Below are 25,479 nucleotides of genomic sequence, written 5' to 3'. Positions count from 1 at the left end.
ATTCATCCTGGTTTATTGCACAAAAGTAATTTAATACTTTAATAATGGAATAAATTATATATTATAACTCCAGTCTTAAATGCCTATTTCATTAACATTTTATAATTTTATTTTGCACATAAGACCTACAGTAAAACTTCCTGTTGCTATAGTAAATCATTTTACAACTTTATTTAATATGTGGTGATCATATTAAATTCCAGATCCCTTGCCCTATATCATACTAAATATATCTGAGCCAGATGTTACCAATTTCATTTGCAGAACCATTAAGAGATCACAAATGCATCTGAGAAATTTAGCCTCTGAAATAGATTAATATTTTGGATTTATCACAGCAACAGCCTTATTTACACTTAAATATGAATAGTATAAAAAAAAACTTGTTCCTCATTTACAAATTGTTTTATGGATGGCTTGAAAATATAGAAGAGGTGTCATACAGCCCATCACAAACAACATAACCTAAACTGGCAGAGAAAGAGTTAACTGAAGACAGAGAGCAATTAGTGCACCCAGTTGTCCCTGGAGGATGGCCCAACCCCAATTTAGGATTAGGCTCAGTTGGGGAGGAGCTGGGTGACTGATTAATAAAGAAAGGAGTTCATGCCAGTACAAAGCAGATATGAGGCCTATGGGGAAAGTAGGCCTTCAGATCCTCTCCTGAGAAGGGAGCTCTGGCAAAGGTCTAGGAAAGACAGTGGAGTGGAGTACGCTTCTGTGGTCAACCTTAACAAAAAGTGAGCCCCCCAAGGAGGTAGTCCAGGGGTTGGGTTTCTGGAGGAAAAAAGCTATGATACAGAGAGAGCCTTGAGAGAGGCAGACTGGAGCCAGGCCTCCAGGGAGAAAATCCTGGGAGGTGTCATTGGTACAGGAGCCAGAAAGAAAAGAAGAGTCTGCAGAAGTGAGTCCAGAAAGCGGCTGTGGAACAGGTGTAGAGGCAGGCTGAGCCAGGGAGTGGTCCAGGGAGACAAAGAGTGCAGAGTAAAACTACAGACCACAGCTGTTTGTTACAAGATTCCTGGACTGGAGCCCAAAGTAGGAGAACCTGGGTTCCCTGACAGCCAACAAGGAAGGTGAAGTGAAAACCTCTTGTTACAAGGGATGTAAGGACCAATGACTGAACCCAGAGTGAGGCCAAAAACCTGCAGCAAGATCATTGGACTATTGGGTGACTCTGTTACTTCAGAAGGGCTGGGACTGAACATGACCTGGCTGGAGAACTGAGCACAAGAAAAAGCCGGCCACTACATAGCTGGAGTGGCTGTCAGCAGGGGGTGCCAGAGGAGACAAGCCTCTACACTGCATCTAGCAATGCTGGGGTATACTGGTGGGTAAGTCACTCTTCTACAGTGTCACTAGTTTAACTTTGTTTAAACACTGTTAACTGTATTTCAAGTTGATTTTTCAATTCTCGTCCTAAAAGGGCATCAGTGGTACATTTTGCTTTGCTAGACACTTCCTTATTAGAGCCTGATCCAACACCCAATGAACTCAATATGAATTTTTTTGCTGACTTCAGTGGGAGCTGGATCAGATTTCAGTGTCCATCATGTGGAAATAATGTACGTTAAACTGGTATTACCCCAGTTGCTGCCATTGTTCCAGTTCATGACCCAAATGAATGGTGCAGAGTGAGATCTGTAGGTGCCTGTTTATGAATTCTCATGATCACAGTTCTTAATCTTATTTCAGAAAAGTTCTCAACTTCCCAGTTTCTTCTTTTTAGCTTCAGGTTTACTGATCTGCTTCAATGACAAATGTCTCTACTGAAGTAGATTTATTTTATTTGTGTCTCACGTCACATATTTTTAAAAAGCTCTTTGATATTTAGGGACTAATGGAGCTGGGAAAATACTGCAAGAAATTTTCAGTGAATTATTGGTTCATTTACTAAAATGAATTCTCTTCAGTTGTGTTTGATAGATATTCCAGTGAATGGGTTTAATGGCAGGGACACCCACAGGATCAGAAAATTTTAAATGAATATCGGAATATGAAATCATCTTTCCATGAAGTATTCAAACCAGAAATCAGATCCCAAGAGCTCTGCTCCTCTAATAGGGAACTGGGTTATTCACGAGAACATGAAAATTGGGTTTGTAATGAAAAACAATGGTAAGAAGGTGAAAGATGTGCTTTAGTCAAACACAAGTTATTCAGCTAAGTACATGAGTAATTGCATGAAATTATATGGGGTGTTGTCATGGTCAAACAAGATGAGCTAATGGTCCCTTCTGGTCTTAAAATCTATAAAACTATAATCCTTGGAATGCATAGGGCACATACTGATTTTTCTATCTGCTAGCCCTATAATAATAATGGAATCAGTCTGATCAAAATTTCCTGCACTAGTTTGTTCCATTTTCTTCTTTACTTTTCCAATATGATTGGCAGCCCGTGCCTGTAGACACTTACTTATGTCTGAAGTTACTTGTAAAAGATGCTCCGCGGGTTGGCTGACTGGGAATTGCCAAAATGAATAAGGGTGATAAAGCTGCTATTGTACCTCACAGAGACATCAACAGTATGTTTGATCTCTATCACGTCTGGTCATCCAAGCTATGGTTTACATTTCCACTTGAAACATAGACAAAACAACAATCACAGAATGTTGTTGAAATCTCATTTCTACCAAATACTGAACGTGTTTTCAAATCTTTGGACTACGTGACAGCCTTGCCCACTGACTGGAAACAAGATTTATTTATCTTTAAACTGAAATAAAATGCGTTTCAGTAAGAATAGTAGATATCTGATCTATGATAACATCTTGTTTAAAGATCTCAGAGTAGTTCACTATCTGTAAGGCTATGTTCATGTCATGGAGGCCATGGAAGTCATGGAATCTGTGACTTCCAGAGACCTCCATGACATTCTCTGCTTCAGCCTCAGGGACTGTGGGACTCGAGCTGGAAGCCAGTGGGCCCCTAGCAGGGTTTCAGCAACAGCAGCAACAGAGGGCCCCCTGCAAGCTCCAAGCAACAGGTGACAGACTCCTGAGGGGGCCCTCCTCAGGGTTCCAGTGATGGGTGACAGCCTTGTGCAGAGGGAAGGGTGTCCTGTTTTCTCTTTGGGGAAATATGGTCACCCTGCAGTTCCCAGCCACTGTGGGGAGGGGGAGGGGGCCCTCTGCAGCTTCTATGTTCCCTGGACAGAAAAGGAAGCCCACAGCTCCTAGCCACCATGGTGGCAGGGGAAATCATGGAGCTGTAGCAGCAAAAGTCACAGACATGTCATGACTTCTGTGAATTTTTGTTTATTGCCTGTAACCTGTCTGTGACTTTTACTAAAAATAACCATGACAGAATCTTAGCCTTAGCTATCTGAAATGGTCTGAGGAGGGCTACTCTGTAGTTACTGTACCTACATTAGGAAGTGTCCAAGGATTGCATTCTAGCCACTGTAGATCAAATAACATAGCACCTCCTTCTTTAGCAGACTGTATATTGGGCAAGCCATTTCCCTTGCTATAAAGTGGCTTGTTTCTGTACAATTTTATTTATTTAACCCATATAGAATTAGATTAGATTGTCTGTGGAATAGAGTACCCTGATGTTACTCCCATGAGTCTGATTCCAGTCTATGGAAATTGGGCTTGGCTAGCCCTTGGCAGTGCTATAATAAGATACTTCCCTGGGTCCTTGGCTGTGGACCCTCAAAAGCCTATGCAGCATTTGTGGACAGCAGCCATATGAATGGGTAGGGCCCTTAGTTCTAAGATAAATGGAGAAATGCATTTCTCCATTTACAGTATTTCAGTAGCAATCAGAAAGGGAAGAAATTTAATATTGTTTGCCTTTACTGAATTTCCCAGATATTATTTCTTTGCTAGCAGTTTATTCGATACAATTTTCTATATAATCCTTTTTTAATCCCAAACCCCTAGATGATGTTCACCTAATATGCCAACTGTGATGGGTTGGATCACAGGAACATCAGTTGGCAGCCCCAAGGGGGTGGCAAGACTACTTCTGCCCCTGCTTTCCCTGCCAGCTTGGGACTCCAGAGCCCTGCCTTGTTGTGCCAGACACGCTTGCCGGCCACAAATACAGACCCAGGTCTGAACCACATCCCACAAACTGCAAGCTTAATTGAAAGCAGCTTAAGAAGTGTTCCTGTCTTTAACACTCAGATGCCCAACTCCCAATGGGGTCCAAATCCCAAATAAATCTGTTTTACCCTGTATAAAGCTTATACAGGGTAAACTCATAAATTGTTTGCCCTCTATAACACTGGTAGTGAGATATGCACAGCTGTTTGCCGCCCCCGCACCCAGGTATTAATACATACTCTGGGTTAAATAATAAGTAAAAAGTGATTTTCTTAAATACAGAAAGTAGGATTTAAGTGGTTCCAAGTAATAACAGACAGAACAAAGTGAATTGCCAAGCAAAATAAAATAAAACACACAAGCCTTTGCCTAATACAGTGAGAAAACTAAATAGAGATACAACCTCACCCTCAGAGGTGTTCCAGTAAGCTTCCTTTTACAGACTAGTTTCCTTCTAGTCTGGGTCCAACAATCACTCACACCCCTGCTGTCCTTTGTTCCAGTTTCTTTCAGCCTTTCCACCCCCAAGGATACCTATCTCTTGAGCCAGCTGAAGACAAAATGGAGGGGTCTCCCATGGGCTTAAATAGACTTTCTTTTGTGGGTGGAGACCCCTTCCTCCCTCCTATGCAAAGTCCAGCTCCAAGATGGAGTTTTGGAGTCACTTGGGCAAGTCACATGTCCATGCATGACTCAGTTTTTGCAGGCAGCAGCCATTGACCACATGTTATCTTGAATGCCTCCAGGAAGACTTCTTATGTAGATTGGAGCCTTCCAAGATCCATTGTTCATTAAGTGTATCTTGATTGGGCACTTAATTTGCACATTCCTTTCTCAAGAAGCTGACCAAATGCTTTACTAAGGCTACTTAAAATCAAGCAAGTATACAGCCAATATTCATAACTTTGAATACAACGATACATGCATACAAATAGGATGAATATATTCAGTAGATCGTAACCTTTATATAGATATGTTACATTGCATATGTAGCATAAAACATATTCCAGTTATGTCATATATACATTCATATGCATATTGTCATAAAGCCTTATGGGGTGCAACGTCACACCAACATCTGCCACTGTCCAAATGAAATGTATGCAACTGTATAATGAATTCCTGGTTAAAATATGGAAGCAAAATTTATCCTTCAAATAAAGAACATCTTTATCATGCACTCAAGACTCCAAATTTACACTGTTTGACTTAATTCTGAACTATTTTGCAAAATACCCAGTATAAAAACATCATCATTCATTCTATTATGACTAGACATTTGGTATTACATCATACTTTAAGCACATTCCATCCATTTTCAGTCACATTTTTGTGGTAATAAAACTAGGGCCCTGCCATATTCACAATCCATTTTGGTAAATGTCAAGGTCCTAGGTTTTTAAAGATATTTACAGCTGAAATTTCATGGTGTTGTAACCAGAGGGGTCCTGACCCAAAGGGGATTGTGGCGAGGTCGCAAAGCTATTGCAGGGGGATCGCAGTATTGCCACCCTTACTTTGGCACTGCAGCTGGTGGCAGCACAGCTTTCAGAGATGGGTAGAAGGAGAGCAGCAGTTCGGTTTAGCCCAAAATAGGATCCAGTTAAAAAGTAAAGATAGTAAGAAATAGCTCACATCGTGTGAGAGACTTTATCTAAGACAGGGGTCAGCAACCTATGGCACACGTGCCAAAGGTGGCACGCAAGCCGATTTTTGATGGCACGCGCTGCTCTGGGGTTCTGGCTGCTGCCCCGTTGCCAGCTGGGGTCCCGTCCACCGGCCCTTCTCAGCCTGCTACCAGCCTGGGGTTCTGATCACCAAGGCCGGCAGGAGGATGAGCGGGGCCGGCGGCTGAGACCCCAATTCTCAAGGGGCCAGCAGCCGGAACCCCCGACCGGCAGCAGGCTGAGTGCTACTGGCACCCCAGACCAGCAGCAGGCTGAGCAGGACCAGCAGCTGGACCCCAGACCGGCAGCGGGCTGAGCAGGGTTGGTGGCTGGAACTCCAGACAACAATCCCAGGGAAGGGTCACATTAAATTGATAAGATCTGCATTTTAATTTTATTTTAAATGAAGCTTGTTAAATATTTTTAAAACCTTATTTACTTTAAACACAACAATAGTTTATTTATATAATATAGACAGAGCGAGAAAGAGAGAGACCTTCTACAAATGTTAAGGCACAGGAAACCTTAAATTACAGTGAATTTGGCACACCACTTCTGAAAGGTTGCCGACCCCTGGTCTAAGATGAAGTGGAAAATGTCATGGAGATGTCTGAAAGTCATGGAATCTGTGACCTCTATGACACAATCTTAGCCTTAACAATGATTAATCTGTTTTTCACCCCAAATTAGAAGCTGGACATTTGTTCACCTTGTGAGTCAAATCTACATCCTTCTATATGTAGAAATTGTCTCTTATTCTCTTGCAAGTCCTAAATAATGTGTTCAATCAACGAATTTATGGAGTATGTCCTCCAGATTTGGACGATAAATAGAGCCCTGAAAATCTGCAGATATCCACATCCATGGATGAGGATGCAGTTGTATTCACCACGTTTGTGGATCAGATACAGATAATTATTCAGATTCAGCTAACACTTGTGAAAGTTCACTTTGTTTTAAAATTGCATTGTCAGTTCGTCAGCATGAATTGAAATAGTCACTGCATCACCCCTCTGCACTTCCTTGCCAGTTTTATCCAGAAAAGTCAATGGAGAAACTTTTTTATTTTGAATTTCTAAGTACTGGTGCATACAGTTTGAAGGGAAATGAAAAATGCAAATCACCAGTTTGGATTACATTCAGGTTTCTTACTGGTGAAAACAGAGATACTGCATGTGGAATATGTTGCATGCAAAAAAGTCTGTGCTTTTACTAGCCATAAAACCAGTACTTCAAACTTACTTAAAAATAAATGTAGACCGGAATCAGGATCCAGTTTGCAGAAGATATTCACTAAGAAATGTGTCACTATCACACAACACATGAAGACAACTGCAACTCAGGAATTATTGAAGTTTGTAGCAACTACCTCAAAAGGTCTTATATCTGTTAGCAGTGAGGGATTCCTTGCATATTCTCAATGTTTGATTAACATAGGTGCCAAGTATGGTCAAATGGATGCACATGTGCTAATACCACATTGCACAACATTAACCCAGCATGCTGCACTTGTGGCAAAATTAAAAACAAATCTTCACAGAGCTGAAAAACATTTTTGGCACAGTGGGTGGAGGGGTTACCCTTGATCTGTGGATGGAGGATTCCAGAAAGGTTGCCTATTTGGGAGTAAATGTTCATTACATGGAGCCATAACAGTTTTTGGAAGGGTAGAGCAGATGCTTTGTGACTCAGTTTGACAGTGGGAAACCAAAAACTGCAGAGAACATTCATTTGGTTGTTATTCAAGCCCTCAGAAGATTTGATATACACAGCATTACCAACCAGATGGTTTTCTTACGGACTGGGGAGTGAACGTGGTTGCAGCCCTCAGGTCCTATGTGTGAATAAGTTGTTCAGCGCACATTATAAATACCACACTTGAGCATACCGCCAAACCAGAAAGAGGAAGCAGTAACCAAACTGATCTACACAAGGCAAAATTTAGTTACTTACTTCAGGCGTTCTGGACTGCAAAAGTCTCTGAAAGGAGATGTAGAAACATGATGGAACAGCAAATTACTCATGTTTTAAGACAATCCAGGAGCAGTGGGACAGAATATATGAAATTTTTCAGAAAAGGGGGATACTCGGCTCATTCATAGCATTGACCACAACACGTTGAACATTTTAATAGGATCCCTGTAGCCCTTCAAGGAAGCATCAGATGCGCTAGAGCAATCATGACAGCCCACTTTCCACTTGGTGCCTATTTGGTATGAAAGGCTGAAAAAGCATCTCCATCCTTCTGCCACTGATGTAGAGTCTGTCAACTCAAATCCAAAGGCTTAAAATGCCTCATCAAAACCTTTTTTATTTCAAGCCTAGGCACAGAGTAGTGGTTTTCCTGCAACCACAAATGAAGGGAATAAAAGTTTTCACTGAAGAGGAGAGACAGGGATTTTATCAAGCGACCAAGGAGTTTGTCTCATTGCAGGAATACTTTTCTCCTGCAATGAATCTTATGCTGCTTTTGTCAGCTCTACACAGACAATATCATCAAAGGAGACAAAATGGTCCCATATAGAGTCTAAAGATTCAAATAGCAAGTGTGGAAATGACTATGATGAAGTGCTAAAGTATATTGCCCTGAAACGGAGAGAGAATGAAAATATGTAACTGCTGGCATGGCGGACACAACACAAGCACAACTTTCCCCTTGTCAGTCGAGTTGCATGGTTTGTGTATTCCATCAAGTGCACCCTCCGAGAGCCTTCTCAGTCTCTGGTCACACAATTAATGAGAATCGTATTTCACTAAAATCAGAAGTGGTGAATGATGTTTTTACACAATAATATTTCAAAGAAAATCAGCTGTCCCAAGGAAGACAGCTAAGATGAAGTCCCACAATTCAGGGCTGGTAGTTAGCCCTGCAGTGCTTTAATTTGTATTGAAAGAGGTGCCAGGGTTCAGCCCCGGTAAACCCTGGAACTGGCTGGGTGGCCGGACAGCCCCTGCACCCCCCCTGCTTCTGCGCCCACATGGGGAAACTGACCTAGAGTCACAGAGCACTTGGCATTGCTCCTTGCTCCCCCATCTCAGCCCCCTAGGGGTGCGCAGAGGATGACCTGCCAAGCCAAGAGGTGCCAGGGCTCAGCCCTGACAAGCCCTGAGAAAAATGAACTACTCTAGCCCTGCGATAGTCAGGGGCGGCTCTAGGAATTTGGCCGCCCCAAGCACACCGGTCCCACGGCTCCGGGGGACCTCTTGCAGACGTGCCTGCGGAGGGTCCGCTGGTCCCGCGGCTCCGGTGGAGCAGAGGTCCACTGGAGCCGCGGGACCAGTGGACCCTTCGCAGTCATGCCTGCGGGAGGGCCACCGGAGCCGCGGCAGCAGCGGACCCTCCGCAGGCACGTCTGCGGCAGGTCCACCTGTCCCGCGGCTCCGGTGGACCTCCCGCAGGCATGACTGCGGAAGGTCCGCCGGAGCCGCCTGCCGCCCTGCCGGCAAAATGCCGCCCCAAGCGTGCGCTTGGCGCGCTGGGGTCTGGAGCCGGCCCTGGCGATAGTATTCCCCTGGCATGCTTCCACAGGGAGGACAGATTCCTTGACCCTTGCACTATCTGGACTACTTAAAGTATTATCAGCTTCAGTTACTGCTGCATCAGCAACTCACACTGGGCAATGCAGATAATCCCCTAACCTAGTCTGGGGGGGCTCTGTGAGCAATTAAAAAACCAAGCAGCCTGCCAGAAGAAATGATACTCATGGCATGTTTTTTTTCTCAACATCACCAGTAACTGCACCACATACAGCAAACAGCTTTATTGATTAAGACCTCAGTAGGGCTTTAAATCAATGGAATATAGCAGACCACAGCAAGAAGTGTTGAGTAGGAAGCTTGGAGACTGACACTTACAGCTGCTGGGAGAAGACTGCAAACCCTGAGTGATAAGGGCAGGAATCTGGATTGAAACACAATGCTAATTTCCTCAACACATGAACTGCTATGGGGGAAAAACCAACCCTAAGGCTATCTTTTATTTTATAGTTCAGTTTGTGATTTTGAGCATTATTCACCTGAGACATGTATTTTATTATTTTTATGTAAAAAGCTGTTTGTTCTGATGTCTGTTACATAATAAGATGTTTAACAATAATGTGTGCATTTATTAAGTCATATAGCTTTCTTATACTGTGTGCACACATGCACACAGACATTCCTTCTGAGAGGCACAGGGAGATAGGGTGCTGGTGCAGATGCAGATAAAAGGTGGCGTATGAATTGCGGGTTGGATGTAATTTGATTCTCGCAGATGTGGATCGGATGCAAATATTTGTATCCATGCAGGGATTTTGTTAGTTTTCATTGTACATTGTTGCACTCTAGAAGAGAGGAATTGGCTTGCAGAAGCAAGAAGGAATTTTGAAAGATATAAACAAGATGTTACTTTGGAATATTAAGAGAAATTACTTAACAGGGGGGTCCCAATTGATACAAGGGGATAATAATGAAATCCTTGAAATGAATCAAACATAAAAAGCCTCCGATAAGAAAAGCATTGAGGCAATTTGTTGTGCATCAACTCATTTACAAGATACCAATGGAAGCAGCAGAGAAACAGAGAGCTAAAATCTGAGCACTCACTTGGCATGTGTCCAATAGGAATTAAAGGATGAGCCCCTCCATAGAGCTCTGAAACTAGGGTATGTAAAACTGAGGTCACCATGTGCTCCAGAAAGTTGGCTGAATCCAGCAAGAAGCTACAGGATCCTAAATGAGACCAACACCTGGATCAAACATATGGAAATGACTCCACCCCACCCCACGGTTAAGAAGATAAGAAGTGGTGAGATATTGTATTTTCCCTTCTGTTTCCTTAATATATATAAATGCAGACTAGCTTGTTAAGAGCTTGTCTACACTTACCGGGGGATTGACACACGGTTGTCAATGCATCGGCAGTCGATTTAGTGAGTCTAGTGAAGACCCACTAAATCAACCGCAGATCACTCTCCCATCGACTCCTGTACTCCACCTGAATGAAAATTGCAAGGGGAGTCGACAGGAGCGTGCATCCCATCAACATAGCATAGTGTGGACCCCGCTGTAAGTAGATCTAAGTATGTCAACTTCAGCTATGTTATTCATATAGCTAAAGTTGTATAACTTAGCTCAATCTCCCCCCATAGTGTAGACAAGGCCTAAGACTGCACTCTAGTGAGACCTCAACTAACCATATTTTAGATTTTAATTCCTTTTGTAAATCCAAGCAAACTGGCCTAAGGCCTGGTCTACACTACGGGGGGGGGGGGGTCGAACTAAGGTACGCGACTTCAGCTACGCGAATAGCGTAGCTGAAGTCGAACTACCTTACTTCGAATTTCCTACCTGTCCAGACGCTGCAGAATCGAACTCCATGGCTCCCCCGTCGACTCCGCCACCGCCGTTCATGGTGGTGGAGTTCCGGAGTCGACGGGAGCGCGTTCGGAGTTCAAACTATCGCGTCTAGATTAGACGCGATAGTTCAAACTCCGAGAAGTCGAACTCTCCGCGTCGACCCGGCGGGTAAGTATGGGCCTACCCTAAGAGATTGAAAACAACTTCAAGCAATTGCTTTTGATATTCTAAACTTGTCCCTTTTGGACCAATCCAGTCAAACAGCTCTTAAAAAGTGCCTTACAGTTCAGTGCATCCTTGTAAGTGTGATAAATGTGTTTAGATAATAAAGAATTGGTGATCGTAAGTAAATGTAATAAGAAATCTTGGTAATGAGACTCAACTCTAGTCTGTGATAATTGCTTTCAAGATTGTATTCTATGTATAGTAAATACCTAGAACAATGGCTTTGTCTACACTTGAGTGGTGAATTGGTGATTGTATATTAATGTGGTTCTGTGTAAATTCATAAATTGTTGGTTGGTTAAGAATTACCAAGTATCCTTACTTGAGAAATATTGTTTAAGTTCAATTTACCTGAGAAGAAGCCAGCATTAAAATTAATATGCTAATACTTCCTGGACTCAGTAAAAGGGGGTCATTCTATTTAGATTCCATTTTATATTGGCTATACCACTTATCCAATTGGCAAATCTAGTTTGTTAGATTTCAGCTTTAGAATCTAACTGGCACCTTGGCAAATTGCTAAAAATTGACCCTATATTTACAGAAATCAAGATGGGCTCATGCATAATTTGCAAAGAGGCAAAAAGGCTAAACATGTTTGCAATAACATGTCACATGCAATAACACGTCTATTCAAAACTGTGACATTTGCTATAAAGGAATCTTAACCTGCACTGCCACTAAGAGGATGAAGTTCCTTCACACCTGCCACAGTCTAGCACACCACTTCCTAAATCTAATTAATTGCTCAGAAGGGCAATGATGATTACAAACTAGCAGCAGAATAGGCAGGAGAAGAGGCTGGTCCACAAAACAAACCATTTTGTAAGGGCCTCCAAATAGAAAGCTATGATGTTCCTGCTTCTAATCTCCACTCCTGCCACTTGTGCAATCTATACTAGTGACTTAGGCCAACATACTGTCATGACGCCCCTTTTCTCTCTGAGCTCTTTGCTAAATAAAGCAGGTCTTTTTAATCTGAATTTTTTAAAATGAAATGTTTCTGTTCTTGTCCAGAATAGAGACTGTGAATATAAGATACATGTAAAATTAATGGGCCGAATCTTGCATTTTGTGCCTATGATTTGATGAGATTGCACCTGCAGTTATTTGCAATCATAGCATTTAGACATGTAAGTACAGTGAAGTCGCATCTTACGCAGGGGTTAGATTCTAAAGTCAGCGCGTAAGGCAAAAATCACGTATAGTCAAAATTACCCTTGAAAATCCGTTAAATCACCCATAAAGTACAGTATACTGTACATGGTTTTGTGTATACAACCCTGTACAGTAATATTTATAATGTGTACAGTATATAATAAAGTGCATATGTACAATATAATTTTACAGTACTGTATTTTTAATTACAGCTGGTAATTAATTACAGGGGGTGGTCAGGGCTTGATGTCAGTCCAGGAGACGGAGGTGACGGAGAGCTTGGGTGACGGAGAGTAAGTCGTAGACAAAGTGGTTGGCTCTGGTTCAGCTCGAGAAGTTGATTGCGTAGGCTCATCTGCTGCTGGTTGTTTTTCCTTGAAAAACATGGTGATCGGCAACTGTCGTTGTTGTCTCTTGAGCTGCTCAAACATTTCTTGATATGGTCTCAAATTGTCCATAATACTACATGTGATTTTTGAGGTTTCATTCCATTATTCAGAAATTTAAATCATTCAAGTGTTTTGCTGCTTGGAACACTTCAGCAAATTTATGAAGATTCCAACTTGCTGGCTCTTCCTGTTCGTCGTCGTCTTCGTCTTCTGTAGACGATTTTATCAGTTCCTCTAACTCTTCATTAGTCAGTGTTTCTCTGTGGCTCTCAATTAATTCAATTTCTTCCTCAAGAATGTCGCTGAAGCCATCACTACCCACTTGCCTGGCCACTTGAACAATGCATTTCATTTCTTTGTCAATGGTCAGGAAACCCTTAAAATCATTCACACATTCTTTCCATAGGTTTCGCCAACATGCATTGACTGTTTCAGGCTTGATTGTGTCCATTGCCTGTTTAATATAAGTGATGCAATCGGCAATGTTGAAGGACTTCCAACACTCCATCACATTAAGATTGGGATCAGCATCCATAGCGCTACATATCCGTGAGAATGTAAGCCTCACGTACATGGCCTTGAAACAGTGAATCACGCCTTGATGGAGAGGTTGAAGGATGGAGATGGTATTGGTGAGGGGGAGAAAGACAACTTAAATGTTGTCATGTGCAAACCGGAGTGCCGCAGGGTGGCCAGGAGCATTGTCTATGATCAGCAACACTTGAAAGTCAAGTCCTTTTCTTCAAGGTACCACTTGACCTCCAGAATAAAACACTTGTGGAATCAATCCAGAAATAATGCTGTCATCACCCAAGTCTTTTTATTTGATTGCCAGAACTCAGGCAGGAGATTTTTGTTCTTACTTTTAGGGCACGGGGATTTGCAGCCCTGTAGAGCAAGCCCAGCTTTATTAAATGCCCAGCCGCATTGCCAGAAAACAACACAGTCGCACAGTCTTTAACTCAGGGGTCTCAAACACGTGGCCCATGGGCCGCATGCTGCCCATGAGTTTATTTTCTGCAGCCCGCAAGCTCCTCGCAGCCCCCCCCCCCGCGCCCTCTCCCAGAGTTTACCTAGAGCGGATCTGGCCCGGCACACACCAGGGGCAGGGCAGGCTCCCTGCCTGCCTGCCCTACCCCCGCACCACTCCGGGAAGCAGAAAGAACGTGGGGGAGGAGAGGCGCAGGGGTATGTGGTGATGTTGCTTCAGGCACCGCCCTGAGCAGCTCCCATTGGCCGCAGTTCCCCATTCCCTTCCAATGGGAGATGCTGGGGGCGGTGCCTGAAGCAACATCAACACACACCCCTGCATCTCTCCTCCTCCACGTTCCAGCCGCTTCCCGGAGTGGCGCGGGGGGCAGGGTAGGCAGGCAGGGAGTGGAGTCGGGGCGGAGGACAAAATTGCTTGTTTGTCCAGTGTCCCAACCGAACATCGGTCAGGACGCGGGACAAACAAGCAAATATCGGGACTGTCCTGATAAATATTGGGATGTCTGGTCACCCTAGATGCTAGATTCATTGCGGCCATATTTCCATGCCATGTTGGAGACCAACATACTGTCTCTCAATAAGTCCAACACAGCCAGTTTTTCCTCCAGTGTTGGAACAGATCCCTGTTTCTTCGGCTGAGCACCAGATGAAGTAGTTGGCTTGCATTTAGGGGCCATGTTGTATGAAAAATATGTATCCTTAAACTGTAGAATCACACTCAGCACAGCGAGATGCTCACACTACGAGAGGCACGTGGGAACTGAGACCGGCTGAGGGAACAGCAGATTCACATCTCCCATCTCACGCTCACTCCGGGGCATACGCTCATTGGGTGGAATTACCCGCACTATTTACAGATACTTTGTTATTTTTCCTTTTATTTTATTTTTTGCCGAGTGCATATCGTTGAATTTGCGTAAGTTAAATGTGTATATGATGTGATTCACCTGTACATAATGGGTATAAAAGTGAAAGCTAGTTTTTTAAAAAGTGGCCCATAGTCTTTAGTATTCAACAAGACCAAGATTGCTTTTAACACTCATCTAACTTCTGTGTTCCCTTGTCGTGATCAGTGGGGTGCTACCTCCACAGTATTTGAGAACTGTAGTAACAACAGTTTCTTTAAGATAGTGGTTTACATAAATATATGTGCTAGGTCAGTGCTATTTTGATCCTCTTTGTTAGTACTAATTGGTTCAGGAGAAAACAAAATCCTTGCCAATTTAGGACTAACTATCTATGACCAAAATACATGTCTTGTTAATTCCTTTTTTTAATTTAGTTTTATCTGACCAAGAGACCTCTATCAAATTCCTTTCCCTTGCTCAGTCTCCACTTAACTAGCCTGTCATCTTCTTTCCCCAGATTGTCTGTCTCTTGTTTTTTCTTCAGCCTTCCAACACCCTCCATATTACATTACTGTAGCTTGAAAAGTGTGTCAGGATTATGGAATCACCTATGGCCCAAAGGCCATGTTCATGCCATAGTGTAGATGCCGCTTTGTACTCTCTGCCTCTGAGGAACTAGTCTCTATTCAGTGTGTGCAAGGTATCCCTCTCTGTACATGACCCACAAAGGATACGAGCCTGTGACCATTTCTACCTTAGGGCTTTTGCCCTAATCTTTATAGTCTCTCCTCATATGGAAGCTGTTCTATACCACTGATCATCTTTGTCCCCTTTCTCTGCAACCTTTCCAGTTGCACTATTTCCTGTTTGAGATGGGGCACCCGGAGCTGGATACAGTATTCAACATGTAGCTGCGCCATGGATTTATATAGTGGCAATATGATATTTTCTATTCCTTTCCTAATAGTTCCTAACATTTTGTTATCCTTTTTGACTGCTGCTATGCATTTAACTGAAATTTTCAGAGAACTAGCTATGATAACTCCAAGATCTTTCTTGAGTGATAATAACTAATTTAAAGCTTTCATTATATATGTGTTGTTGGGATTATTTTGTTTCCAGTGTGCATTACTTTTAACAATTTTGAAGAAAAAAAATAGACAAAAATGAAACATTTCTTGTTTAAAATTTCCATGGAAAATATATTTCCAAACAAGCTCTAGTGCTATAACAAAACATTTATAGCCATAAGGCAAAATATTCCAAAATCCTGGAAAAATTCTCTTCTCCTTATTCTTCCACCACTACTTCTACAAGATACAAGCTTTTTTTCACTTTCTCTGCCCTTCCCCTTTATGGCCCTTCCCTCACCCTTGCCTCTTGGATCTTCCTCTGCGCAATACTCACACCTAGTTTTGTGAGATATTTTATGACGATGACGTACAAAGTGGGAGAGAAGCCAAGTTCGACATTCTTCTTCTGTTGGGAGGATAGAGGGTGGACAAAACTTTAATACAATTATTGTATGTACAAAACTTTTTGTGATTGGTCACTGGTTGGGCTAAACTAGGAAAAGTAAGTTAAAATGAACACACAAGGCATTTTACAGGGGGAGTGGTGGAAAGAAGAATGGACTTTCAGTTAAGGTGTAGGCATGAAATTATATTAATTATTTGAGCAAAAAGTGAATTATTAAATGGCTTATAATAAATTAAAGGGGTATTAAGTTTTTGCTTGAGAAAAGTTGTCAATTTTTGCAACTTTTGAGAGGTTAAGGAAGAATTCCTATCAGGCTCTTAAACTCTTTCTATTCTATAGAAAGACTTTTCCAGAGGTTATTTTAAAATGTCTGAAGTTCGTCATTCAGAATTTTAGCTTTGTTCACCTTGATTTATAAGATATATTTATATACATATGTGATCAAAGTAAGATAAAATGACTGGCCATTTTCCTGAGATTAAAGTGCATTTTTGGTTACCCAACTAAAAATAAAATAGACTATTAAACATTTTTTCCTTTTCTCATTCATTAGATATGTTAAGCTTCAAAAAGTAAGTTTATGTAGGTCATCATAAATTTTAAGGTACTAACTTATTTTACTTTCTTATATAAGGCATCTTTTTATTTTAACTTTAATTGACACTAAAAACACTTAGGTATGTAAATAGCTTGACTGATGTGAGGAGTCCCATATAAATAAGAGGCTACTTATGTCAGTAAAGTTACTCAAATCTGCATAAGGCCCCTAATGAAAGCACAAGAAATAGCTGATATAGGTCCTAAAGAATACAGGGCAGATTACAAATGTATTTAGGCCCACATCCTCAAAACGTATTTCAGTGCCTAACTCCCATTGGAATCAATGGGAGTTAAAGTGCCTAAATAGCTTATGCACTTCTGAAAATCCAACTCAGCACCTGGTCTGCATCTTTAGATGACTAAATATTTTTGAAAATCTGGTCCTAAATCTCAAGTTCAATTGATATTGAAGATTTTAAAGTTCACTGCTTAAAAAAAATGGGTTTACATTGTTGTAGCCATATTGGTCCCAGGATATAAGATACAAAGTGGGTGAGGTAATATCTTTTATTGGACCAAATTTTGTAGGTGAGACAACCTTTTGAGCTCTTCTTTGGGTCTCTTGTCCACTTTATCTCTCTAAAAGTCTTCTTTTTTTCCTTTTTCTTTTTTTAAATCCAAACTAGAATTAATAGGCAGTCCTTACTCAGGCTCCAATAGAGCACAGCATTTAAACATGTGCTTACGTCCATCCCTATTCAGCAAAGCAAGCCCCACTGAAATCTGCTAAGCACATTTGCTTTGCTGAATAGGGATGGACTCCTAAACTGGGGCCTTAATCTATATTGAGCCTGAACTCCCATGGAAGTCCTTAGATACAGGATAATTTTTTAAGCTGTATCTCTATAGATGTGGGGTCAAGCAGGCTTCAGTCTTGTGTGTCATGGTGTATGGTTTTAGTACTAGTATGGCTAAGATACAGTATCATTTATATGTCAGATTAAAAAGTAACTATAGCAGAAAACATAGTACTGTCATGGAGATGGTGCTTGATACTAAATATATTGTCAGTATTTCATCTTTTATTCCTAAAATTAATGACGTTAGGATCACCAGGTGCCATCTGTAGATTAATAAACAGATAATATTAACAAGGGAGACTAATTATAAGAAATTTTTAAAAAAGAAAGCAATCTTAGTGTATTAATAGGCTGTAAGTAAAATTGATTTTTATTTTCTTTTCATACTTCTTAAAGCACATATTTGTGTCAGAGGAGATAGCTATTCCAGGTTTCAAGTCTGTATGAGCAACATTTGGCACATGTGCTTGACAGATAGTGGAGCCCTTTAGAATGATCCTCACCCAAGCTGTGTCTGTACTGGCATCTTTCTCCAAATTTCTTGTCCCTGCAGCTCAATGGGTGGTAAGAACTGGAAGAGCACTAGTGGAGACTGGACACCAGCATTTTAACCATTATGTCCGATCACCACTTAGAGCAGGGCTAGATAACATGATGGTTAAATCATCAGCATCCCATCGATAGTGGCACTTCCAGTGCTTTCACCACCACTTTGAAAGTAAATACTAGTGCAGAAAAGGCCAGAGGCTTATTTTAGTGTGATTTAACTAGAAATCAGATTACCTTTACTTCTGTTCCTTATAATGAGCAAAATATGCTCCTGTTCACCTGATAAACAGTAATCTGTGTAGCAGACAATTCAGATCTATCGCACTAAGATGTGCGGACAGAACTCAGATGTGTCAAGAAATTCAGCATAGACATGAGACAACAATGATATGCAGCAGACATTTTTATAATCAACTAGAAAAAGCTGGTAGAGAAAAGTCTGATAATTTTTCTAGATCTTATTTAGTTTGTCAAATGGATTTATTATCCCTTCAATGTGCATGTGGAGTTGACACATCTGCATAAATCCCTTACATATTGAGAGGAAAAGAGATCCTAAAGAGAATGAAGGCTAGCTATAAAAATAAAGTGGACACCAAGTGTCTCAGTGCCCACAATTACTGTAGCTTCTTGAGTTGGGGCAAAACAATCACTACATGGAGACTATAAGTTAATTTTCTTCAGATCTTAAAAAGCTGCTCAGTGGAAACATTTTCATAATGAACTGCTTTTGAGTTACTCTTCTGCAATCGTTGTAGCTCTTGATTTAATTGTATGTTCTTGTATGGGAGGAGTGGAAAAGGGTACGAGGTGACTCTTCAAGGGGACTGATCAGTGATAATTAATTACCTGGCTCTTCAGCCTTATTATAATGTTTCAAAGGTAGCTTCTCCCTCCTCCCACAGCAAAGGATTTGGGATGTCTAATAGGATATTGTACTGGAAAGAGATTAGTTAGAGCAGATCCAAATCTAATTGTTTTAATAAGCCACTTAGTCATTTGCCTCAGACAATGGCAGTCACAAGATCATAATTAAGGCTTCCAGCTCTTAGTAAAATGTGCTCTGAGTTAGCAAAGCAAGAGGTTGAAAGGTACAGTATGTTGTAACATTATCACATCAAAAGGAGTCTATTGTTCATTTCTGATCTTGGAAGCTGCTCTGTAATTGGCCCTGACAAATGGAGTGGGGAGAATCTACACTTACTGCTGGAAATGTCACTCATTTGATGCAACAACATTAATTTAGCATATGTGATCAAAGTTCTAGTTTGATATGTCTTGTGTTTCAACATGGCCCAGTACCACTTCATATGGGTCCAGTTCATACTGGATCCAATTGCTGGGTCCCATGTGCTTCCAAGCCTGCTAGGACTGAGCAGAGTATAGTCACTGCTTCTAGCTGTGAGTGGTCTGTAAGGCGCAATCCCAGGCTCAGACTTTTTATCTGAGTCCATCCTCCACAGACCAAAAGCCCTAATCCCTGAAACCAGTGCCTCAGATGTCCCTAGCTGTTCACTCCCCTGCAGTCACTTGCATACAGTATCCCAGAGTTCTACTAAGCTGTGGACTTCTAGCTTGTCCCTTTGCGGGACAGTGTGACAGGGAAGGAAGGAGAGCTGCCTTAGCAAAGGAACTTAATCTAACTACGGAAACTTAACTCTTGAAAGTGTTCAAAAGTTACAGATTTTTGAAAACAGCAAGCATTCCTGAGACACACCCTCCTTGATGCATGTCCAGCTTAGATGTGGTAGTGGTTGGTCCTTTCTGCTCTGGTACTGGCAACTGTCAGAGACAGGATACTGGGCTAGATGGAGCATTGGTCTGAGACAGTATAGCTGTCCTTATGTTCAAGTTTTTGTCCAAAACCTCAACCTGAAAACTGAAAAATGTTGAGCAACTGAAAACCAAAAATCTGTATGCAGTGTATTAGAGGCACAAGGTGGATTAGGTAAAAGATATTACCTCATCAACCAAAAATTTGTAATTTAAAAATTATTTTTTTCAAGTTTTGATTTTTTTTCCCAGTGAAAATCCTAAAATGTGTTGCTTTTTTTGCTCTCCCAGGACTGCTATTCTACACACACACACACACACACACAGAGTCAAGGGTGTGGATGGGTGCAAGGGATGGGGAAAGGAGAAGCTTGCTGCATGCTCAGAGGGGGGAAGCTATCCCTCAGCAATGTAACAGCTGAGATTGTCTGCCCTTTCCCAGGTGAGGGAATGCAGTCAACCAGTAGGGAATTTCCCTGAAGACAGAGGGGATTTCCCTGGAGACAAAGGGGGTCAGAAAATCTGTAGTGTACAAGGAAAGCCCATAGAGATGGTAGGTCTGGAAAAGTACTGTACCACAAACAGCTGTAGTCAGCCCCCTGCTGTGACTCAGAGTAATATATGGAATGTTTTATACTTTTCAAGGTTTAGCTAATAAATGGTGACCCCCAAAGAAAAATAATACTACTCTTTCCCTTTCAATTATTATTGACCTGCCTCAAGTTATACAAGAGCAAATGGGGGGACGGCAAGGAGGAAACAGGCAGGACCAGCATCAACATCTTAAAACTACATGCCATGGGGTGCAACAACTCACTACCAAGCTACACATGAAAGCATGTATGATATAAAAACATCCCTCCTATGCGGGTCTGAGCACACTAGTTGAGATGACAGGCCACGGCTTGACACTCGTTAAATTCAGTAGTGCAAATGGGACATAAAGCTGTCCAAAACTGGTAACTGAGGATTCTATTGGTGTATTACAGTTGCCAGGTGATGTAAATGTGGCTTCCTCTGCAGAAGGGGTATTCCTGTGCTGGCAGGGGCATAACCAGATCCCCTCCAGTGATTCAGAAGAATTGTTCGAGGAAAGCATTCCAGCTAGCATCATTTATTGCAGACCTGTGGCCAGGAGTCGTCTTTGCAGCCCCTGCCTCAGCTATAATAGGCATTAACTTGACACAGATGTGGAATCAGCCTAGTTTCTTTTGTTAATTAGCAAACAGGTAAGTCCGGTGTTTCTGCCTGCTTGCTGTATTTATATCTGTGTGAGATGCTGGTGCCTCTATGAAGTATGACTTGAAAAAAGACAGCAAATTTGCAGCCTTCATACATGTAAAAAGTCCTTACTGGTGCCAGTAGTCCCCCTGAGGTCAGTTTATTAGTCAGACAATGGAAGTATTTGCATGATTAGAATGATTTGTGTGAATCATGGCTTCTGGATCATCCCTAATCCTACCATCACTTCAGTCTATATTGGTTAAATGCATGACTTTGTGAACAATTTTAGACATTCAGGTATATCAAAAGGCTGAAGAAATGCAAGTGATTGTGAAGACAATACTGTGTTTCAGGCAGGCTCTAATCATGACAGTATATCGCATCAGGAGTTCAGCACAGAGGCAGACACTGTCAACAGTTTGTTTTCTTCTTATTCTGAAAGAAGAGTTGAGAAAAATTCATAGGAATTTAATTACTCAGTTTCATCTAAACAACACTGTCTTGTTTGCATAAAGCTTACTGATAAAAATGTAATACAACAATTTTACACAGTGTGCTGTGCAGCAGATTTACTTCGTTACTACAATCTGAGATGTAACCAGCATGATATTAGAATACTTGAGAGTAGGTTGGCCACAATTTTTGTCTTGCAGTTTGTGGAAAAAATATTTTCCTTTTTTAAATAATTCCCTTAGGAAAAATAACAGCCGGAAGCTGTTCCAAGATGCAGCGCAAAGAACTCTTCTCTACATTGTACATTCGTTCAGTAGTTATATTGAAGAAATTATGCACAAAGGTTGAGAAAAGAAGGTATATTATATGCATAAAAGATGCTTTGCAAACCTAAACTTATGCCTATAAGACTTCCATTTAACAGCCATGTATTGCTGAATCTGTGATTTCATTGCTATACATTTCATTAAGCTAAAAGTTGAACTGTTTATACTGTACATGGACAACTGTCATCCAAGATAGCATTCTCTGTTTATCAGAACTGGAATGTTTCTAACTGGAATTAAAAGTATTTTTAATTGCTGGTTTAGGCCACATTCTTCCACGGGCATCATGAAGGCACAGGGTTCCACCTGCCTGGGGCTCTTTGCTGGATCAGGGCTGTTAAAGAAATGTCATTAAATATTTTTTACTGAGAGGCATCTTATATCCACAACTCACACCGAAGTTGAGTGTTGAAGGTGCTAAGCACTCTCAGACTCAAGCTCAAAGTGTTTAAAACATATCAAAGCTGAAGGATGACATTTTGAAAAGTGACTTAGGGTCTGTTAACACTGCAGTTAGACAGCCATGGCTGGCCTGTGCCAGGTGGCTTTGGCTAAGGGGCTTGGGATAAAGGACAGTTTTATTGTGGGGTAGACATTTGGGCTAGGGCTGGAGCCTCAGCTCTGGCACCCTCCCCTGCTGCTGAAGACAATATTGCAAACAAAGGACCTCCAGAGTTCAGTTCAGAGTGGATCCCGACACAGGGAAAGTAACTCCTATAAGCTCAGTCACACTATTCAATTATGAATGTTCTTTGCAAATAAAGGAAAAGCTGAATGCAGAGAGATACAAGCTGTGCAGTCTTTGTAAACAGTCCATTTACTGCAGTATAAGAAATGTGTTAAGGAATGCTAGGGTGCGGGCCGATTGGGAACTGGTGATATGTATTCATTTATTTAATATTTTAAATCGGGGGGGTCCAAACTGAACCTTAGAAGGAGCCAGAATTTACCAATGTTCATTGCCAAAGAGCTACAGTAATACATCAGCAGGCCCCCATCAGCACCTCCCACCCCGCTCCCAGCACCTCCCGCCCACTGGCAGCCCAGCCGATCAGTGCCTCCCACACCTCCTGATCAGCAGTTTTATGGCCTGCAGAAGGCTCTGTTGGGGAGTGGGGAGGAGTGAGGGCATGGCAGGCTCAGAGGAGGGGGTGGAGTGAGGGCAGAGCCTGTGGCAGAGCCAGGGGTTGAGCAGTGAGCACCCTCTGAACACGTTGGAAAGTTGGCACCTGTAACTCCAGCCCCGGAGTCGGTGCCTATACAAGCAGCCGCATATTGACTTCTGAAGAGCTGCATGTGTCTCCGGAGCCACAGGTTGGCCACCTGTTTTAAATGATTCAGAGCCAATTTATACAGCTAACTGACCTATATAACCATACAATCTCATTACCAGTTCCCTCTTTCTTTCTATTATTTAACTCGCTTGTTATCTCTTGTCTTACATTAGTAAACTCCTCAAAGCAAAGACAGTTTCTTCCTCTTTAGACTCCACCTACCATAACAGGGTTATAATTGTGAATGGGGCTTTTTGGTGCTACCACAGTGCAAGTATAATAATGAGTCAAATCCTTTGCTTATGTAATTCCACTGTCTTCAAAAGTGTTTTATGCCTACAGAGAATTTGACCCAATAATTCCCTTCAGGTGTTACAGACAAAGTAATCTTTATAATTCGCTAGAACATAAAGATGTCATAATAGTGATAGATTCACTGTCAGAAAACACGATTAACATAGTTATTACTCATGTTGAAAAGTCACCAGGACAGCTCTCAGTTTGGAACAAACTGGCAAAAAAATGGATTGAGGCTGCTAGTTTTCAATTGTGATATTTAGCAAGATGAACAAAAACCCATGTGTGATAGGGTTATCTCCCACACAGAAACACATACAATCATAGAATATCAGGTAGATGAAGGCTGCTATCAAATCCCTCTCATTCTTCTCTTCTGCAGACTAAATAATCCCAGTTCCCTCAGCCTCTCCTCATAAGTCATGTGTGCCAAACCACTAACCATTTTCATTGCCCTCTGCTGGACTGTCTCCAATTTGTCCACATCCCTTCTGTAGTGCATGCATAAGCAATATTAAAGAGCAATCAATGAACCTCATATACATTCACAATTTGTTTATTTGGGGTTTTTTTACATCAGGCTAATATTTTTGCTCTTTCAAACACTGAAGAGGTAAACATATTTCCTCTGGTATGACCAAATTCTTCCTTCAGATACATGTACACGACTCCACTAAAGTCAGTAGAAGCTACACACAGATGTACTGAGTGATAGAATGTACCCCATGATATTTAATTTTGAACGTAAGTTAAATTTGGGATCTGACTTTTAGTGTTCTCTTTAGGTTTTGCTTGGTTTCCTGCATTCGCAGATTTTTCTTTTAAGGCTGCCTTTGATAATGAATACAAGTTCAGTTAGGAGGAGTTTTCGTTAGATATACATTATCAGAGGGGTAGCCGTGTTAGTCTGGATCTGAAAAAAGCGACAAAGTCCTGTGCAACCTTATAGACTAACAGAAGTATTGGATCATAAGCTTTCGTGGGTGAATACCCACTTCATCAGACGCAGATATGTTAGATATTAGTTTGCTTTGCAGGCTATGTGTTCCAATGTAAGGATATATAGTGATCCTTGGGAATCAGTCAAAAATATTTTTGTCAATAAAAGTATCTCTCAGACTTTGAGTTACAATTTAGGTCATGTTATTTGTAGAGAACTGAAAACATCATAACTTGGTTTTTTTTAATTTATTTGGGGATTTTGTTCATTTTCATGGCTAGTTTTAACTACTTATTATCTGAAGATGGCAAGCACCCAAACAAAATGTTTTTATCAATGCTAAGAATGTATTTTAAAACATATTTGTGTGAAAACCTAGGTGCTGAAGATGTGGGCTAAAATCATCCGTAGTATAAATCCATTGACTACATTCAGTTTGCACCAAAGATAAATGTTCTCTTTTTACTTTGTTGATTACATATTATAATATAATTATAATAAATTATCCCTTCAAAATGGCTGCACAGTTAGAAAACGAGGTTACAAATCAAAAGTTCACTAGCTTTTTGAAAATGTTTAGATGTCTCTAATGGGCTGCCAAGGCTTAGATTGGGGTGGGCAAACTTTTTGGGCCGAGGGCCACATCTGGGTGGGGAAATTGTATGCAGGGCCAGGGCAGGGGGTTGGAGGGAGTGCGGGTTATGGGAGGGGGTGCAGTATGCAGGACGGGGCTCAGGCAAGGGATTGGGGCAGAGGCTGGGTGCAGGGTGTATGAGGGGTCTCAGGGAAGGGGGTTAGGTGCAGGAGGGGGCTCAGCAAAGGAGGTTGGGGTGCAGGAGGAGTGTGGGGTATACAAGGGCGCTCAGGTCAGGGAGTTGGGGTGCAGTAGGGGTGCAAGGTACAGGCAGGGGGCTTAGGGCAGGAGTTGGGGGGCGGGGTGCAGGAGGGGTTCGAGCTCCAGCCCAGCCCCACTTACCTATAGTGGCTCAGGGGTGGCAGTGGTTCACACCACGGCCAGGGCAGGCTCCCTGCATGCCGGCCCCAGCCCCACGCAGCTCCAGGAATTGCTGTGGCCCCTGGGGGAGGACATGTGGAG

At 41.8% G+C, this 25,479-nt stretch overlaps 1 long non-coding RNA gene across 2 annotated transcripts in view; it reads left to right on the top strand.

Moving 5' to 3' along the window:
- The first annotated feature begins 652 nt into the window (after positions 1 to 652).
- Positions 653 to 25,479, top strand: part of LOC120402406 — a 36,600-nt gene continuing 11,773 nt past the window's right edge. The window contains exons 1-3 of one of the 2 annotated variants that reach the window (XR_005597220.1): positions 653 to 1,334; positions 20,859 to 21,098; positions 21,789 to 21,903. This is a non-coding gene — a long non-coding RNA (uncharacterized LOC120402406). Of the gene's footprint in view, positions 1,335 to 20,858; positions 21,099 to 21,788; positions 22,060 to 25,479 lie in introns of those variants that run through there. The other variant, XR_005597219.1, reaches the window with a different exon arrangement.

This window comes from Mauremys reevesii, linkage group 3 (genome assembly GCF_016161935.1).
Source record: "Mauremys reevesii isolate NIE-2019 linkage group 3, ASM1616193v1, whole genome shotgun sequence".
NCBI lineage: Eukaryota > Metazoa > Chordata > Testudines > Geoemydidae > Mauremys > Mauremys reevesii.
Note: the sequence above shows the minus strand (reverse complement) of the source record. Positions and strands in the feature narration are given on the sequence as shown.